This window comes from Ovis aries, chromosome 2 (assembly GCF_016772045.2).
Source record: "Ovis aries strain OAR_USU_Benz2616 breed Rambouillet chromosome 2, ARS-UI_Ramb_v3.0, whole genome shotgun sequence".
In the NCBI taxonomy this organism is placed as follows: Eukaryota; Metazoa; Chordata; class Mammalia; order Artiodactyla; family Bovidae; genus Ovis; species Ovis aries.
Window position 1 is genome coordinate 220330460 of NC_056055.1, and position 20237 is coordinate 220350696.

The following is a 20237-nucleotide window of genomic DNA, read 5'->3' on the forward strand; positions in this document are numbered from 1 at the left end:
GATTTTAAAGCAATACGTGGTCATTGTTGGAAACACAGAACTACGGGAAGAAACCACGTCTTTCCACTCCTCCCGACTCCCAGCGGCCAGCGCTTGCTGGTGATGCTTCTTTGCCTAAATATCTACATATTTTACTTGGTTTTTTGCGCGGTGTTTTGCATCAGTTTCCTACTTTAAAAGACATTTTTAAAATGCTGTTTCCCATTTTTCTCATTATTAGACAAAAATCAGTGATGAACATCTTTGACAATTGTATGCTTTTATGCCAGATGTACTTTTCCAGTTTAAAATTTGCAAATGTAGAAAGAAAATGCTGACTCTTTTCAACCCCATGGACTGTAACCCACCAGGCTTCTCTGTCCATGGAATTCTCCAGGCAAGAATACTGGAGTGGGTAGCCATTCCCTTCTCCAGGGATCTTCCTGAACCAGGGATTGAACTCAGGTCTCCCATATTGCAGGCAGATTGTTTGCAAAGAATATAGTGATAGATGGAACTTAGAATTCCCTGAGAATAAGACATTTCCTGCCTGAAGTTACTTCAACCAGCAAAGTAGATGTTTTAGAGTCAGAAATTCTATGGATAACTAAGTCAATGCACAACCTTGGGTTTGAGGCTTTCCACTGGTAGTCTGAACCCTCCCAGCCACTAATGGTAGAATGTGCTAGTCTTCCATTTCAGAGACAAGGAAACAGATTCTGGGAAGTTTTGTAACATTACCAGAGATTACATAGTTCCAAAGTCCACGTTTTTGTGCTTTTTTTTTTTTTTTTCATTAGGGCAAGACTGCTGGTAGAAGACTTTATTTAAGGTGCTTATCTCAAGCTAGTAGCTTCAGGTTGACACTGTCACTGAATATCATTCACAGCCTGTTGACACAGTTCCTTTCTGAATGGGGGTGAGATGACTTGACAAAACACAGAAATGAATGCAGTTAGACAGCCAGGACAACCTGAGCACCTACTGAATCCAAACCCAACAGAATGCATTTTATGATCTCCATGGCCTCTTTCACAGAGCTAGGCTTAGGAGACAAGAGCCCAAGGAAGCTCGTCTGCATACTAAGCATTAGTGAAAGCAGTATTTTTACTACTAGAAAGCGTAATAAACAAGGTTACCACTTGGTAAACCGAAAAAGATGTTTTTTTGGGTTTTTTCAAATATGTTTTTAAAGTCACCCCCTCCACACACACACTATGCTATGCTATGCTAAGTTGCTTCAGTCGTGTCCAACTCTGTGCGACCCCATAGACGGCAGCCCACCAGGCTCCACCATCCTAGGAATTCTCCAGGCAAGAACACTGGAGTGGGTTGCCATTTCCTTCTCCAATGCATGAAAGTGAAAAATGAAAGTGAAGTCGCTCAGTCGTGTCCGACTCCTAGGGACCCCATGGACTGCAGCCTACCAGGCTCCTCCGTCCATGGTGTTTTCCAGGCAAGAGTACTGGAATGGGGTGCCATTGCCTTTGACGTGTATTTATTTGTATATAACTTAAAGAGAAGGTTACTGATGTCACACGAGTGTATGTTCCTCCATTCTTTGTCTTGTCACAACAAAGAATTGAAGTGACGGACATTAAAGCCCCCTCGGCATGTCACAGCTCTCAGGTCTTGGATAGACCGTGTTATAGCTCTCAGGTCTCAAATGGACCATGTTATAGCTCTTAGACAAATCAGTGTTACAGCTCAGTGTTAACAGCTCTATTTTATTTAGAAGATAGCAGGAAAATCCATCTTCGAGGCGTGAGGGCACGTCAATCTAAAGACACGAGGAGAAGAGTGCCCCAGAGCATGCGGGAGAGAGAGCTGGCTTTGGCTCCTCCATTTATAAGTTTATCTCTCCCTGGGCCTGTCCTATGTAAATTGGGCCAGCCAAGAGTGTTGTTTGTTTTACCTGAGGTCCTCATTCCGGTCCTCGGACCTTCTTTTGTTTCATTTTCACGGGCTTTTCCCTTCCTTGTCTTGTAGCCACCGCCATTTTGGACTCCTTTCCCTGTTCTACCTACCTAACACTTAGGACTGGTAGACATTATGGAGGGCTAACCCCCCCAGCCACCTTCAGTGTAAGTTCCATGTGAGGTCAAAGAACTCACTTGAGGAAAGTGAAAGTGTTAGTCACTCAGTCTTGTCCAACTGTTTGCCACCCCATGGACTATAACCTGCCAGGCTGCTCTATTCATGGGATTCTCCAGGTAAGAATATTGGAGTGGGTAACCATTCCCTTCTCCAGCGAATCTTCCTGACCCAGGGATCAAACCCAGGTCTCCCACATTATGGGCAGATCCTTTACCATCCGAGCCACAGGGGAAGACCTAAACATGAGGATAGGGCTTCCCTGATGGCTCAGTGGTAAAGAATCCATCCACCTGCCAGTGCAGGAGACACTGGTTCAGTCCCTGGTCCAGGAAGCTGCCGCATGCCTCACAGCAACTAAGTCCATGCATTGTAACCCCTGAGCCTGTGCTCTAGAGCCCGGGAACTGCAACTACCGAAGTCATGAGGATGTCCTCTCCCAAAGCATGAGCACAGGAACAAGAATGCAATGGGGAAAGGACAGTTTTGGTCAATATCAGTTTTCCTCTGGATCACAGAGTCCTCATGAGCTACAAAACCCAGCAGCATTTGGCTGGGTCTCCTGACATTGTTTCATGCTCTTTGCACTTGGCCCCTTTTGCCAGAGAGTACCCTTCACTTTCTGAAACAAGGGGGTTCATTTTCCATCTAGCAATCACATTTGTACAAGGTGAGAGTGGCGAGTTAAGTTTTATTTGGGGCAAAATGAGGACTGCTGCCTGGAAGAGAGCACCTCAGATAGCTCAGATAGACTGCTCCAAAGAGGCAGTGTCTTGCTTAGTCACTCAGTTGTGTCTGCCTCTTTGCAACATGGGCTGTAGCCCACCAGGCTCCTCTGTCCATGGGATTCTTCAGGCAAGAACACTGGAGTGGATTGCCATGCCCTCCTCCAGGGGCTCTTCCCAACCTAGGGATCAAACCCAGGTCTCTTGCATTGCAGGCAGATTTTTTACCTTCTGAGCCACCAGGGAAACCCAAAGAGGCAGTGGGGGAAGGTCAATACATAAGATTTCGGTGAAGGGGGAGTGCAATGCAGTCAAGTGCTTACTTTACAAAAGGTTTTCTGCTAGTCATGAGGAGCTGATGTCACCATGAAAGGGTTTAGTGATTTTCTAGATATGAGGAGATGCAAGGATTAGGATCATTAAGTCAGTTCCTGAAAATGTTTACCTATTTAAAGACCTGTTTCATCAGATTCCCTGGAGCACGCAGTGCTGCACTCTCCACCCTGAGCTACCTCCGCGAGTGCTGAAGCAAGAGCTGCAGCGCCACAGTGTTCAGTCTCCGCAAAGGCAGAGGGCAAATGCCCTTGTTGCTCAGTCGCTGGCAAATTCTCTTTGTTGTTTCGTTGTTAGTTGTTTTTGAGACCCCATGGACTGTAGCCCACCAGGCTCCTCTGTCCATGGGATTGTCCAGGCAAGAATACTGGAGTGGGTCACTATGCGCTTCTCCAGGGGATCTTCCAAACCCAGGGATCAAACCTGTGTCTCCTGCTTGGCAGGCAGATTCTTTACCACTGAACCACCTGGGAAACCCAGAAAATTCTCTTGGCAAGTGCCAATTTGTAGTTGACGATCCTAAGCCCATTTATTTATTTTTGGCTGTGCTGGGTCTCCATTGCTACAAGGGCTTTCTCTGTTGCAGTAGCTTCTTTTGTGAAGCACAGGCTCTAGGGCCTACAGCTCAATAGTTACTGCGCACAGGCTCAGTTGCCTGGAAGCATATGGGGGGATCTTTCTGTAACAGGAATGGAACCCATGTACCCCGCATTGGCAGGCCGATTCCTAACCACTGGACCACCAGGCTTCCCAAGTGGTACAGTAGTAAAGAGTCTGCTTGCCAGTGCAGGAGGCTCCAGAGACTCTGGTTTGATCCCTGGGTCAGGAAGATCCCCTGGAGTAGGAAATGGTAACCCACTCCAGTATTCTTATCTGGAGAATCTTCATGGACAGAGGAGCCTGGCGGGCTACAGTCCACAGGGTTGCAAAGAGTCGAACACAATTGAGCGACTGAGCATGCACGCACGCAGACCATCAGGGAAGTCCCTCCTGAGCCTATTTTCTGATCCTGAAATTGTTAGGGAAAGCACGCTGATTGAAACCGTCCACCCTGGCCAGGAACCATAGTAACCATTTGCATGAGTCGTTTTACCACAGGAGGTCCTGGTAAGGAACAGGGAACTAATAAGCCTCCACCAACCAGAAGAGTTCGGGAAAGGTCAAAAGGAGACACCACCTGTCCAACCACCTCCCAGAATCCCTCTCGCTAGCATCCATCTTGGCTGAGCGATGCGTGCGCCACCAGGAAAGACTCTGAATTAGAATGATTGGCCAAAGACCACCCAAAAACTAATCCCATCACCATAAAACCCAAGACTTCGAGCCCACGCAGCAGAGCAGTTCTCCTGGTTTCCCTTACCCTACTGCTCTCCACCCGGGTGCCCTTTCCCTTAAAATCTCTTGCTTTGTCAGGACATGTGTCTCCTCGGACAATTCATTTCCTAGTGTTAGACAAGAGCCCAGTTTCAGGCCCTGGAAGGGGTCCGCCTTCCTGCAACAAAATCAAGATTATGTGAACTGAAAAAACACACAACATTAAAGTTGTGAGTTAAGTTTTATTTAGGGTACCTTACTGAGGACCTTAGCCTCTCAGATAGCTCTGAGGAACTGCTTCCAGAGAGATAAGGGAGGAGCCAGAATATTCAGGATCTTTGGGGGGGGGCGGGGGCTGGAAAAAAAAAAAAAAAACCCTGTTTAAGCAGAAAAAGATAACTGTTAATTACAAAGAACAGATATATCAAGTTAATGACTTTAGTGCTTAAAGGGACGATGCAAGAATCTGGGGTCATTAAAATTCTTCCTTAGATAGGTATCTTAACTATCTAGGAACTCTTGTATCCAAAGCAGAGAATGCCTCATTGTGGTGGGTTTTTTTTTCCCTTCATCCCCCTCTCAGGGTACACTGTTGGTGGGTGACTACACTGATCAGTGCCTTGATCCTGTAGTACCAGAATGGCAGGCATCATTTTTTTCTTTACAACTGTAATTCTGAAAGAACATCTGCAGAACCAGGCCCAGGGTGACCATTCACAATAGGTACTCAATAAGTGATGTCTTCTCCTCTGGACCCTATCTTATGCCTGGATAAAAGAGATAAAAGGCCTTTATCTCTAAGACCCGTAGCAGATTATTAATTAAGCCCCTACTGTCTGAGAGTAACCATTCTGTCAAAGTCTGGATGCCGGTTTCTTTTGTAGAATCAGAGAGAAAGAAGCAATGAGGAACTAAAATCCAAAGGCAGAAAAGAGAGGGAGAGGCAGCGGGGAAATAAAGTGAAAGGGTCTTCAGTTTGTGTCCAACTCAGTCGTGTCCAGCTCTTTGCAACTCCATGGACTGCACTACGCCAGGCTTCCCTGTACATCACCAACTGAGACACTAGTCTGGCGTCTTCTCTGTCAGTGGGTTTTCCAAATAAAGTCGTATTCCTTGCCTCAACACTTCATCTCTCCAATTCATTGGCCTGCTGTGCAGCGAGCAGAGGGAGCTTGGACTCCGTAACACTATCTCCCTTAGACTGTGAAAGGGTCTTCAGTCTTGCAAAACATCTACAGGGGAATGGCCAGCCTTTGGAATGGAGGTGTTAATCTCTTCTTTTTGTTGCAGCTATTCACAGGTGGGCAGAGTCAGATTATCTCTCTAGGAGTTGAACAAAGGCCCTTTAGTTTACAATCAGGCAGAAGGGCAGGGTCTTCTGAGGCAGGCCGTTATGTATGATTGTAATAACAAAAGCAACAAAAAAGCAAGTCAAAGAAATAGTTTCAACATGGAGTCAGAGTTAGCTTCTTCGCCGCAACACTAGTAAAAGACCAAGTAATTTCAGTCTTGCCAGTTTTACCAGTGCAGGGATAGAGGAGGGCTCACTTGCATCCATGGAATCCCAGAGAAAGGAGCATGGGGAGGGAGTGAGGGAATATTTCAGGAAAGACTCCTGAGGGGGAATTCGCCGGTGGCCCAGTGGTTAAGACTCTGCACTGGGGTGGGAGGATCGCCAGGTTCCATATGTTTTTGTTGTTCACTCATTAAGTTGTGTCTGACCAAATGTGCCAATGCACCATTTCCGTGGAGGTAAAATATATTTCTCCCACACCACTGATTTTGGACTTGGTCTTGTGACTCACTTTTACCAATGGAATGTTAGCAGACATGATACAAAAGAGGTCTTAAATGTGCTATAATGGTTAACTTGGACTCTAGCCACAACTTTCACCATGCAAACATCCCGGGTAGTCAGTTGCTAGGCTAAGGAGAGTCAAAGACACATAGAGGCGACCTGGATCCACTCACAGCTGGAAGCCAGCCCAGCCCAGTAGTTGTTCAGTCGCTCAGTCATGTCCGACTCTTTGCAACCCCATGGACTGCAGCACGCCAGGCTTCCCTGTCCTTCACCATCTTCCTGAGTTTGCTCAAACTCATGTCCATTGAGTCGGTGATGTCATCCAACCATCTCATCCTCTGTCACCCGCTTCTCCACCTGCCCTCAATCTTTCCCAGCATCAGGGTCTTTTCCAATGAGTCAGCTCTTCACATCAGGTGGTCAAAGTGTTGTAGCCACGCATTCTGGGAAACAAACTCACTCAGAAGGGCAATGCAGAAGGTGGAGTGCAGTTTATTATACAAGCAGGTATAAGGCAGTCCCTTCTTAGCCAAGGACCCCGACTAGATTTTGTGAAAACCTTATATACCCTAAGTGTATAAGGTTCCCTGAAACTAGTCTGAACAAAGGAAAAAGAAAGATACAATCAAAGTTAACACGTGATCATATGCCTTAAGCCTGGGTAGTTAACAGTGGACAATTACCAATACGCCTGTGGTCATACCCCAATAAGCATAATAGAATGTATGATTCTATTCAGTTAGACAGATAGTTAGGGTATTCTTTTAGGCGATGGAGAGCCCTGGGGCTCTTTCTTCCGGAGACCTGGTTTTCCAGTTGGTATGTCGTTTCCATAGATAATGGGCATGCAGCTGAAAGTCCACAGTGCGGCCCAAGATGGAGTCCTGCTTTCAAGATAGAGCCTGTTCTGTTTCCTCCATCAAAAGTATTGGAGCTTCAGCTTTAGCATCAGTCCTGCTGAAACCGTTTACCTCAGACTGGGACTTGAAACACACTTGGCTGGGCTTGAACCCGGCCAAAACCCACAGCACCTGGTTTCAGAACCTAATGGAGGTCAGGTCCTTGATGTCTCATCACAGAAAGAATTCAGTGAGAGACAAAGTGACAGGTAAGAAGTGGCTTTATTCAGATTCAGAGAGTAGCACACTCCAGAGTGGGCCATCACAGATGGCGAGTGTGTTGCCAAGTCGCTTCAGTTGTGTCCGACTCTATGCGACCCCACAGACGGCAGCCCACTAGGCTCCTCCGTCCCTGGGATTCTCCAGGCAAGAATACTGGAGAGGGCTGCCATTTCCTTCTCCAATGCATGAAAGTGAAAAGTGAAAGTGAAGTTGCTCAAGTCGTGCCCGACTCTTAGCGACCCCATGGACTGAAGCCTACCAGGCTCCTCCGCCCATGGGATTTTCCCGGCAAGAGTACTGCAGTGGGGTGCCATTGCCTGGACTATTTGGGCACAAATTGCTTTTCTGTTTCCTGCCCTCCTGGAAACCAACAAGATGGTAGGACAGATAAGTGTGGGCTAAAATTTTCCAGAACAGTGTACAGTGGAGAGAGAAGGAATAATTTAAACAAGGAGTATTCTGGAATTGGAGGATGATAAACAGGCTACTAAGACCAGAGAATGAAGTAAGTCATTGGGAATTTAGGCAGCGGATGTTTCTACCTTCTGGGTGGCATCCTTGTTGGACAGATTGCCTGAGATATTGTCTGATTCAAGCAACTCCACAATGCTGTAGGGAGAACAGTTCTCCTATAGCATTGTGGAGGGCGAGTGTGGGGGCCCTGAAATGTGGCCTGATTAGTTTTTATGGGCTGGGTGATTTCATAGGCCAATAAATGGGAAGATTATTCCAACTGTTTTGGGGAAGGTGAGGAGATTTCCAAGAACTGGGCCCCTACCCGCTTTTTGGTCTTTTGATGGTGTCTTGGAGCTGTCATGGTGCCTCATTTCATTTGTTGAGGATCAAGATCTAGTCGAAGCTGACTTGTCTGCCATCTTGGACCCATTTTATTCTTTTACTTTTTAGTATTTATTTGTTTGACCGGGCTGAGTTTCAGTCACAGCGTATGGGATTCTTCATCTTTGCTGTGGCGTGTGAACTCTCGATTGTAGCATGTGGGATCTAGTTCCCAGACCAGGTATCAAACCCAGGCCCCCTTCACTGGGAGCTGGGAGCACAGACCCTTAGCCACTGGACCATCAGGAAATTCCTGATGCATTTGATTCTAATTGGTTTATGTTGTACCTTGGACTATGTCATTCTTTTAAAAGTTGTGCCCTGCCCCCTTCCTTCCTGTTTCACTTCCAGTGAATATGCAGGGTTGATTTCCTTTAGGATTCACTGGTTTGGTCTCCTTGCTGTCCCAGGGACTCTCATTAGTCCTCTCCAACATCACCTGTCAAAAGTACCCAATTTTTTCAGTGCTCAGTGTTCTTCATGGTCCAGCTCTCACATTCGAACGTGACTACCAGAAAAACCATAGCTTTGACTATATGGACGTTTGCTGGCAAAGTGATGTCTCTGCTTTTTAATATGTCTTGGTTTGTCACAGCTTTTCTTCCAAGGAGCAAGCTTCTTTTAATTTCATGGCTGCAGTCATCGTCTGCAGTGATTTTGGAGACAAAGAAAATAAAGTCACTATTTCCACTTTTTGCCCATCTATTTGCCCTGAAGTGATGGGACCAGATGCCATGATCTTAGTTTTTTGAATGTTGAGTTTTAAGCCAATTTTTTCACTCTCCTCTTTCACTTTCATCCAAGAGGTTCTTTAGTTCCTCTTCATTTTATGCCATTAAAGTGGTATCATCTGCATATCTGAGGTTGTTGATATTTCTCCCAGCAATCTTGATTCCAGCTTGTGAGTCATTAAGCCTAGCACTTCATATAATGTACTCTGCATATGGGTTTCCCTGGTAGCTCAGACGATAAAGCATCTGCCTGCAATGCGGGAGACCCAGGTTCAATCCCCCAGTCAGGAAGATCCCCTGGAGAAGGAAATGGCAACCCGCTCTAGTACTCTTGCCTAGAAAATTCCATGGATGGAGGAGCCTTGTGGGCTACAGTCCATGAGGTCGCAAAGAGTCGAACACAACTGAGCAATCTCACTCACTCTGCATATAAGTTAAATAAGCAGGGTGATAATATACAGCCTTGACGTACTCCTTCCCCAGTTTTGAACCAGTCTGTTGTTCCATGTCTAGTTCTAACTGTCGCTTCTTGACCTTCCTACAGGTTTCCTAGCAGGCAGGTAATGTGGTCTGGTATTCTTATCTCTTTAAAAATATTCCACATTTGTTGTGATCCACACAGTCAAAGGCTTTAGCGTAGTCAATGAAGCAGAAGTAGATGTTTTTTTGGAATTCCCTTGCCTTTTCTATGATCCAGCATATGTTGGCAATTTGATCTCTGATTCCTCTGCCTTTTCTAAATCCAGCTTGTACATTTGGAAGTTCTCGGTTCACATACTGCTGAAGCCTAGCTTGATGGATTTTAAGCATAATCTTGCTAGCATGTGAAATGAGTGCAATTGTACGATAATTTGGACATTCTTTGGCATTGCCTTTCTTTGGGATTGGAATGAAAACTGACCTTTTTCATTCCTGTGGCCACTTCTGAGTTTTCCAAATTTGATGGCACATTGAGTACAGCGCTTTAACAGTACTTAGCACTTTCATAAAGAAATAGGAATAGATAGCTAGTTGGAAGCTGCTGTATAACAAGGAGCTCAGCTGGGTGCTCTGTGATGACCTAGAGGGGCGGGTGGAGGGAGGGAGGCTCAAGAGGGAAGGGATATAGGTATACATGTGTACATACAGTTGATTCTCTTTGTGGTACAGCAGAAACACAACACTGTAAAACGATTATACTCCAATTAAAAAACAAGAAATAGGGAGTAGAAAGAATGGCAGATTCAACATCCCAGGAGCAAGGGTGTATCCCAGCTTTGCCACTGAGGGGCTGTGAGGCCGGGGCCCAGCTCTTTTCCTATAATGGGTTTAATGGGTCAAATCTTACTGCTCTTTCCTGCCTCCTATGACTTACACATTGTGATGTTGTTAGTGACTCTACAAGATGAGTCTCCGAGAGTCAGATGACTGAGCCACTGAACAACAATTCTTGGATGAAAGAGAACTGGAATCAGGTGTGAGAAACATGCTCACCATCCCAAACTCAAAGAATGGAGACACAAGTTGCCGCAGGAAGCAAGCTTTAATGACAGTCTTGCAGCTGTCTGGTGGGCCGGCACACCCAGAGCTGTTACACTCATCCTTAACACGCAGGTCCCTCCCCCAATTCCTCCCTGACTGACCTACTGTGGGGTGAACAACCACCTAGGTTTGATCCCACCCTCTTTATGGGCTGGCCCTTCCCTGACATCTTTCCTCCTTTCCTGCGGACCTATTCCTGTTCTGATGTTTTGAATTTACCAATAGAATGAATCCGTGTGAAAATCCTAGGCATCCCACCCTCCATTTGTTTGTCTGGATTTTCCAGTTTTCTAACTCTTATGAAAGTGAAGGTGTTAGTCACTCAGCTGTGTCCCATTCTTTGTGACACCATGGAATGTAGCCCACCAGGCTCCTCTGTCCACGGAATTCTCCAGGCAAGAATACTGGAGTGGGTTGCCATGCCCTTCTACAGGGGATCTTCCTGACCCAAGGATTGAACCTGAGTCTCCAGCATTGGAGGCAGATTCTTTATCGATGGAGCCACCAAGGACGCATTTGTAATCCTTACAGCTATCCGCTATTGTATCATCAAAGCTGGCTGTTCTTGAAAATGAACAACCCACTCCAGTACTCTTGCCTGGAAAATCCCATGGACAGAGGAGCGTAGTAGGCTACAGTCCATGGGGTCGCAAAGAGTCAGACACGACTGAGCAACTTCACTTCACCTTAGCGATCAGTGCAAAGAAATAGAGGAAAACAACAGAATGGGAAAGACTAGAGATCTCTTCAAGAAAATTAGAGATACCAAGGGAACATTTCATGCAAAGATGGGCTCAATAAAGGACAGAAATGGTAGGGACCTAATGGAAGCAGAAGATATTAAGAAGAGGTGGCAAGAATACACAGAAGAACTGTACAAAAAAAGAGCTTCACGACCCAGAAAATCACGATGGTGATCACTCACCTAGAGCCAGACATCCTGGAATGTGAAGTCAAGTGGGCCTTAGAAAGCATCACTATGAACAAAGCTAGTGGAGGTGATGGAATTCCAGCTGAGCTGTTTCAAATCCTGAAAGATGATGCTGTCAAAGTGCTGCAGTCAATATGCCAGCAAATTTGGAAAACTCAGCAGTGGCCACAGGCCTGGAAAAGGTCAGTTTTCATTCCAATCCCAAAGAAAAGCAATGCCAAAGAATGCTCAAACTACCACACAATTGCACTCATCTCACATGCTAGTAAAGTAATGCTCAAAATTCTCCAAGCCAGGCTTCAGCAATACATAAACCATGAACTTCCATATGTTCAAGCTGGTTTTAGAAAAGACAGAGGAACCAGAGATCAAATTGCCAACATCCACCGGGATCATGGAAAAAGCAAGAGAGTTCCAGAAAAACATCTATTTCTGCTTTATTGACTATGCCAAAGCCTTTGACTTTGTTGACCACAATAAACTGTGGAAAATTCTGAAAGAGATGGGAATAACAGACCACCTGACCTGCCTCTTAAGAAACCTATATGCAGGTCAGGAAGCAACAGTTAGAACTGGACATGGAACAACAGACTGGTTTCAAATAGGAAAAGGAGTGCATCAAGGCTGTATATTGTCACCCTGCTTATTTAACTTATATGCAGAGTATATCATGAGAAACACTGAGCTGGAAGAAGCACAAGCCGGAATCAAGATTGCTGGGAGAAATCTCAATAACCTCAGATATGCAGATGACACCACCCTTATGGCAGAAAATGAAGAGGAACTAAAAAGCCTCTTGATAAAAGCGAAAGAGGAGAGTGAAAAAGTTGGCTTAATACTCAACATTCATAAAACGAAGATCATGGCATCTGGTCCCATCACTTCATGGGCAATAGATGGGGAAACAGTGGAAACAGTGTCAGACTTTATTTTGGGGGGCTCCAATATCACTGCAGATGGTGACTGCAGCAATGAAATTAAAACACACTTACTCCTTGGAAGGAAAGTTATGACCTTTCCTCAATATGACCTTTTCCATATTGAAAAGCAGAGATATTACTTTGCCAACAAAGGTCCATCTAGTCAACGCTATGGTTTTTCCTGTGCTCATGTATGGATGTGAGAGTTGGACTGTGAAGAAAGCTGAGCGCCAAAGAATTGATGCCTTTGAACTGTGGTGTTGGAGAAGACTCTTGAGACCCTTGGACTACAAGGAGATCCAACAAGTCCATCCTAAAGGAGATCAGTCCTGGGTGTTCACTGGAAGGACTGCTGCTGAAGCTGAAACTCTAGTACTTCGGCCACCTCGTGTGAAGAGTTGACTCATTGGAAAAGACCCTGATGCTTGGAAGGGATTGGGGGCAGGAGGAGAAGGGGACGACAGAGGATGAGATGGCTGGATGGCATCACTAACTCGATGGACATGAGTTTGAGTGAACTTCGGAAGTTGGTGATGGACAGGGAGGCCTGGTGTGCTGTGATTCATGGGGTCGCAAAGAGTCAGACACAACTGATCGACTGAACTGAACTGAACTTTTATTTCTTACATCAGGTTAGATTAGAGCTTCTCCTTCCTACAAGGAAATGTTGCTATATGAGGAAGGGCTACAGAACCAGCCTGACATCCACCTGGGGCACCACAGTGGTTAGCCAGGGTGGAGGGCAAAATGTTTTTCAATCTCTCCTGACTATCAGAATCCCCTGAGGAGCTTATGAATATATCTATAGATTCCTTTGGGGATATCTCTTTCTAGACCTCTTAATCAGAATCTTTAGGGAATGTAGTAATGAATGTCTGAAGGCAAATCCAATTATCAACCAGCTTTGGTGCTAGATGGATCTGTTGTTGTTCCGTCACTAAGTCGGGTCTGACTTTTTAAGACCCCATGGACTGCAGCACACCAGGCTTCCCTGTCCTACATTACTTCCTGGAGTTTGCTCGAACTCATGTCTATTGAGTCGGTGACGCCATCCAGCCATCTCATCCTCTGTCTTGTCTGCTTCTCCTCTTGCCTCCAATCTTTTCCAGCATCAGAATCTTTTTCCAGTGAGTCAGCTCTTTGCATCAGGTGGCCAAAGTATTGAAGCTTCAGCATCAGTCCTTCCAATGGAGGAATATTCAGGTTTGATTCCTAGGGGCTCTCTGTCCGGAGTCGGTGATGAGGAACAAAGGAGTTAGGACCTTAATTTCTTCCTCTTGCATTGTTTCAAAGACCGGAGCCTAGTAATTGAATCTGGCAGTGGCTCTTTGGCCTTCTTTCTGATATGTAACTACAAGGGGAAGGATGTTGTAAGGGTAAACACCAGATACAGGATGTATTTAGCATAGAGTCAAAGGAAAATAGGTGTGAAATGTACCTCCTGCAGAGTTAGGGGCTGAAAAGCAAAGATAGTTACAGACATGCAGAGTTAGGAGCTGTTAAAGCAAAAATGTTCAGGCCTGCTCACTGTTCTCTTTATCTTCTTTGTTATCAGGGAAGAGAAAGAAAAGAGCCTCATTCTTCTTTTTTGCTTTTCACTGCAACACTTCCTTTGTCATTGAGCAAAAAAACACAGAGAGAGAATGCTCCCTGTATCTCCACTTGCTTATCAAATAGGTGACTTCTTCTCAAATTTTTGTGTGCAAACAAAACGTGTTGTGTGCGTGCTAAGTCGCTTCAGTTGTGTCCGACTTTATGACCCCATGGACTGTAGCCTGCCAGGCTCCTCTGTCCATGGGGATTCTCCAGGCAAGAATACTGGAGTGGTTTGCCATTCCCTTCTCCAGGGTATCTTCCTGACCCAGGGATTGAACCTGTGTCTCTTATGTCTCCTACATTGGCAGGGGGATTCTTTACCCCTAGCACCACCTGTTGTTGCTGTTGTTCAATCACTCAGTCATGTCGGACTTTGGGACTCCATGGACTGTAGCACATCAGGCTTCCTTGTTCTTCATCATCTCCGGGACCTTGCTCAAGCTAATATCCACTGAGTCAGCGATGCCATCCAACCATATCATCCTCTGTCGTCCCCTTCTCCTCCTGCCTTCAAATCTTTCCCAGCATCAGGGTCTTTTTCAATGAGCTGGCTCTTTGCATCTGGTGGCCAAAGTATTGGAGCTTCAGCATCAGTCATTTCAATGAGGGTTAATTTCCTTTAGGGTTGACTGGTTTGATCTCCTTGCAGTCCAAGGGACTCTCAAGAGTCTTCTCCAACACCATAGTTCAAAAGCATCAGTTCTTCGATGCTCAGCTTTCTTTATGGTTCAACTCTCATGTCCATACATGACTACTGGTAAAACCATAGCTTTGACCTCAGAAGCCCATAAATCATGTAGAAATCATGTTAAAATGCAGATTCTGCTTCAGTAGGGGGTTGGGGCCTGAGAGTCCACATTTCTAATGTGTTCCATGTTGTGCTGGGCTGTGGGTGGGAGGCCCACACTCTTAGTGGTGAGGTCATGGGCATCTCAACCTTAATAGGTCCACCATTTAATTCCTAATTCCTCCACCCATCCAAAGCCCAGTCTGAATGAGGATTCTTGCAACTTCCTCCATCCTTTCTCCATCAGGGATGCAAAATGCACAGGAGGGGCTGGAGGAAGGGACATGAGAAGGAGCTTCAGCTTTGTGAGTGCTATCCAACAGAAATACAGTGTGAGCTACATGAGTAATTCAAAATTTTTCATTAAGCACATTTAAAAAGTGAAAGGAGGGATTTCCCAGGCGGTCCAATAGTTAAGAACCCAAGCTTCCAGGGCAGGGATATATGGGGCTCAGGTTCGATCCCTGGTTAGGGAAATAAGATCCCATATACTGTGCAGTGTGGCCAAAAAATAAAAGAAAAAGTTAAAAAAAAAAAAACATGCATTTAATTTTAGTAATATATTTGTTTAACCCAGCATATCTAAAAATATCATTTCAACATTTAATCAGTATAAAAATTATTAATGGGAATTTTTTCCATGCTAAGTCTTTGATTTTTTTTTTTTTTCGGTCTGTGCAAAGCACACAGGATCTTACTTCCTATGTCACTTCCCCTGTAGTGGAAACACAGGGTCCCAACCACTGGATCACCGAGGAATTCCCTCATGCTAAGTCTCTGACATCCAGTACGCCGTGTACACTTACAGCACACCTGTATTTGGATGTTAAATTTTCATCGAAAATATGGAATATTTAGTTTTTATAAAATGTATAGTTGAAAAAGTGAATTCACATATCGTTTGTTCCAAACATATTTGAGTGTTTTCCAATAACTGAAAACATTTAAAATACAATTAAATTAACAGTAAGTTTGTTAGTTGCACTAGCCGTATTGACATATTTAGTAGACAAATGTAGCTGGTGGCCACCTTGGACAGCACAGACCTAGAGCAATTACGATGTGGTCATCAGTTGGGAGAATATTCTTTGGGTCGAGGTCTATGCTGTAATTCTTCTCAGACCCCAAGGCTTCAGATGCGTGGCCCGCACGCAGTACTTATTACTGGTAAACAATGTGTTCCTCACCTTGTATTCCTTTAAGACACGACCAGTTTCCAAACGCGACCACTAGGGGGCAGGATCTGGCTATCATCTCTTGGCAAGGAACGGGAACCACAACGTTTTTCTAGGTGGAAGATGGTTTACAATGCAGCGTTTTTCATACTGTTGGTCGTGACCCATTAGTAACATCAATTCAATGGATAATGCAAACATTTTTTTTAAAAGGACTAGAAAAAAATGAGAATATAGGCATTGTTATTGTTTTGCGGAACTTTAAGTTAAGTTGCTCAGTCGTGTCCAACTCTTTGCGACCCAATAGACTGTAGCCCACCAGGCTCCTCTGTCCATGGGATTCTCCAGGCAAGAATACTGGAGTGGGTTGCCATTTCCTTCTCCAGGGGATCTTCCCAACCCAGGGATCAAACCCAGGTTTCCTGTATTAGAGGCATACGCTTTAACCTCTGAGCCACCAGGGAAGCCCATTGTGGAACTTTGATTCAGTCTTATTTCTGTACATATTGTATATGGGTCTTCATGTAAAATGTCTTTCTTACTGTGAGTCAAGGTCAAACAAGCCTTAAAATCACTCTAATTTCCCTTATCTACAGATAACATCCTTATAGATATGGGTGTGTGGTATGTGTGTCTGTGTGTGCAGTGGCAGGCACGCTGTTACTATTCTCTAAGTGACAAGCTACGTGAAGGTGGTGGAGGCTACTCAAAACTGAAAGAGTTTGGGGTATTCCAGAAACTTCCAGAAGAGCTGTGTGCCTGAAGATCAGGGAGCACTGGGCATGGCCTAAGAGGAGGCTGACTGAGGACATGAGCAGGGCCTGGTCTGCAGAACCTCCGGAGCCTTGTTAAGGATTTGGAGTTTCACTGTATACGGAAGCCACTGAATGGTTTTGAGTAGGGGAAGGACCTGATTTGTGCTGTATTTTAAGAAAATCCCCTGGTTCTGAGTGGAGGATGGGATGAGGGGTCAGTTCAGAGCTGTCTCAGTCAGTGGATGAAAGGTGGCATCTGGCCTTCACCTCTAAAGGGTCAGTACACCCCACCCACAGTCACCCACCCCAAACCCGTGTGTCTTCTCTGGCCTCGTTTGGCTGGCTCCTGTCCATCTGCCCCCCACACCCATCTCCACCCTCCTCCTCCTCATTGTGCTCAGGGCTGGCCTGGGGGGACATGGCAGGGGGCCCTTTGACCTCCAGCCTCAGCTAGGTTTGGCCAGTGGAGAGAGCCCCACAGGAGAGGGGTGGCCAGGAGCCAGTGGAGCTGGGATATTTGTTCTTCCTCCCAAAGGGTCACCAAGGACTGGCTTATTCCACAACCAAAGGTCACAATGGCAGTCAGGTGGCCCTGTCCCAGCAATTCTCTCCCTCCAATTCTTTCCTCTTCCATAACTGCTCCCTCCCTCGCCTGTCAGGCCTACACACTTGGTAACAGAGCCCCACTGGCCCTAGCCCTGGAGAGCCGCATGTCCCCTGCCCATCGCCTGTAAAGTAGTCCTTTCATAAAGCTCTCCTCTGGTTACCAGTTTGAGGAAGTCATCTGTTTCCTGGCTGAATCTGACCTAACCACCCCCTACCTTACTCCCTACCCCAACTGGCAACATGGCATCAGTGGATAGAGCTTGGGCTCTGGGGTCAGATAAAACCAGGACCGGATCTGGCTCTGTCACTTATTAGCTCTGTGATGAGGTACACCACAGCCTCTCTGAGCCAGGGAGTTCACCTTAATTGAGGATACGGTTAGGGTGATGAAATAATACACGTGAGGACTTGGTGCATGTCTAGGGCATAACGGACAATCAAACTCACCGGTTCTAGTCTTCCTCACCCTGTACCCAAGAAAACACTTAGGCCTCTGCGATACTAGGTGCTAGGTGCTGGATGAGGGGCAGACCAGGAAGCACAGGGCATCATTTCTGCCCACAAGGAAGCCACGGTGGCACCCCACCACCACCACCCCTGAGCTGGACTCCCCATAGTTCAACGTGGAAAGCAATAAGGCTTACATTTCAAACTATTCATTTCTTTTTGACTACCAGGTGGCAGGCAATTTTCCAGAGTCTGGAGGTAGAGTAGTGATTAGGCACTGCAAAGAGTTATGGTGATCACAGGAGCTTCAGTGAGGATGTTGGACTTTTGAGGAACTGTTAGTCAAAGGTGGGGGCATCTCAGTCTCTCTGGGCCTGAACTCTCCTTCAGGAAGGGCCTCCTCCCTTCCTCCTCCTGGGAGAACCTGCAAAACTTCCCAAACCAAGAGAACCTGGCCCTTAATTGGTTACAGTTATCCTGGAAAGCTTTCGATCATATCTGGTGTGCTGGGGCAGAAGGTGAGCTTTAAAGGATTTCTCCAGGTGGTGGGGCAGGGGTAAGGGGTCAAAAATACAGGAAAATGACCGCTGCAGGCTGACTGAAAGGAGGAAGGGAAAGGAAGGGAGCGATGTGAGCACAGAACACTGGAAAACTGTGTTGAGACTGTATTGCTAAACCAAGTCAAGTGAATGTAATGCTGTAGATACTGGCTTTGAGCAGGAGGCAGATCTGATTCAGACCTGGGCTTTCAAAGCCTTTGTCTGATAACCTATGTAAAGTGGACAGGGACGGGAGGTACCCACAATGGACCATGTGCTGGGACTCAGGGCCCGAATTTGGGTGATGATGGAGCACTCACAGGGACCAGACCTTGATGTTGCAAGAATGATACAAGGCACAGTAACTTCAGCGAACGTTTAGTGAGCACCCACAACAAGCTTGGCACCACATCCTTTACTCGGGTAATTATAGTTCATCCTTAACAAATACTTGGTGCAAAGTATCAGTTCTTTTTACAGAGAAGAGACTGAGCTCCCCCCCCCCGCCCGTCCCCTCCCCCTGCCCCACCACACCTAGAGTGACCAGAAAGAGGATGGGCATTTAGGTTTGGAACTAGAGGGGGAAGCTAGAGTGGATACTTCTCCTTGGGAGTAACGAGTGATAGCAAGCGATAGCTGAAGTCAGGGGAAGCAGTAAATGTGAGGGGTGACAGCAGAAGGGGAAGCTGTAGGGAGTGGGAGAAGGGAACCAGAGGGCAAACACGACTTTGTAAAGGAACTGTACTCCAATTTAAAAAAAGAACCAGGCGCTATCATGGCCATTGGAAATCTATTTCATTGCTTACATACTGTTCCACACATCATAGGAGACATGTTTTCGACTGGAAAGCAAAGCCTTGTTAGAATTCTTTTTCATTCATTCATATTATTTATTTGGCTGTGCCTGGTCTTAGTTGTGGCATGTGGAATCTATAGTTGTGACCTTCGAACTCTTAGTTGCAGCATGTGGGACCTAGTTCCCTGATCGGGCATCTCTGAACCTGGGCCCCTGCACTGGCAGTTCAGAGTCTTAGCCACTGGATCACTAGGGAAGTCCTAGAATCCTTTTTTTTTTTGGTAAATAAAATATGTTTTATTTCTTCACACACACAAAAAGACCCAGAGGACACTGTGACAGGGAAGTTGAAGGCTCTGCTCAGAGGTTATGTGACAAGGACAGAAGAGTGACAAATTTGTTGGAGGTTCAAGGGGTCAGAGTCAAATCAGGATCAAATGATGAGGGCAGAGGCTCAGGAGAGGGACCTAGGAATTGATGGGAAGTGAACATGAGGCAGCAAGGAGGACTACTTTCTTTGTTTTAATAAAATAATACTTTTTAATTAAAGTAGTAATTCTTTCTTATCATAGAAGTTTGGAAAATATTTTTAAAGTATAAAAAAAGAAAACAAGTGATACCCCATTAGTCCATCAATCAAAGATCATCATTATAGCATTTTGAATACTTTTCCATGCATTTTTGTTTATAGCCATCATATCAATTACACAAAATTTCTACAGTTTTGTATCTTGTTTCCCCTCCCCTCCATTTTAGATTAAAATGTAAAATTTATCCATAGTTCTAGTTTGGGTGTTTTGGCTGCAAGTATCAAAAAAAAATTAGAAGTGGCTTAGACAGTAACAATTTTTCTCACATAACAAGAAATTCAGGGGCTAATCCAGACAGGTTAATTCAGAGGCTCAGTACTGTCTTCAAGGATGCTAGTTTCCCTCCACATTTTTGCTATGCTGTCTTTAGCTGCTGGAATTGCCTCTTGGGCTGCTCCCTCATAGACCTAGAATGGCTGCCATAGTTCCAGGCATCACAGGCAGGTGATAGCATCCTGGAAAAAGAAAAGAGTGGAGCCCTATTATATTCTATTTTGACAACTATGACAGGCCTATTTGGCTCGGATGATAAAGAATCTGCCTGCAATGTGGGAGACCTGGTTTCGATCCCTGGGTTGGGAAGGAAAAGGAATGGCAATCCACTCCAGTGTTCTTGCCTGGAAAATCCCAGGGACAGAA

The 20237-nt window shown here is 45.6% G+C and overlaps 1 protein-coding gene across 1 annotated transcript in view; it reads left to right on the top strand.

The window, feature by feature from the left end:
- The window catches only part of PNKD (PNKD metallo-beta-lactamase domain containing), a 68675-nt gene that overhangs the window by 21342 nt on the left and 27096 nt on the right, over nt 1-20237 (top strand). The window lies entirely within an intron of this gene.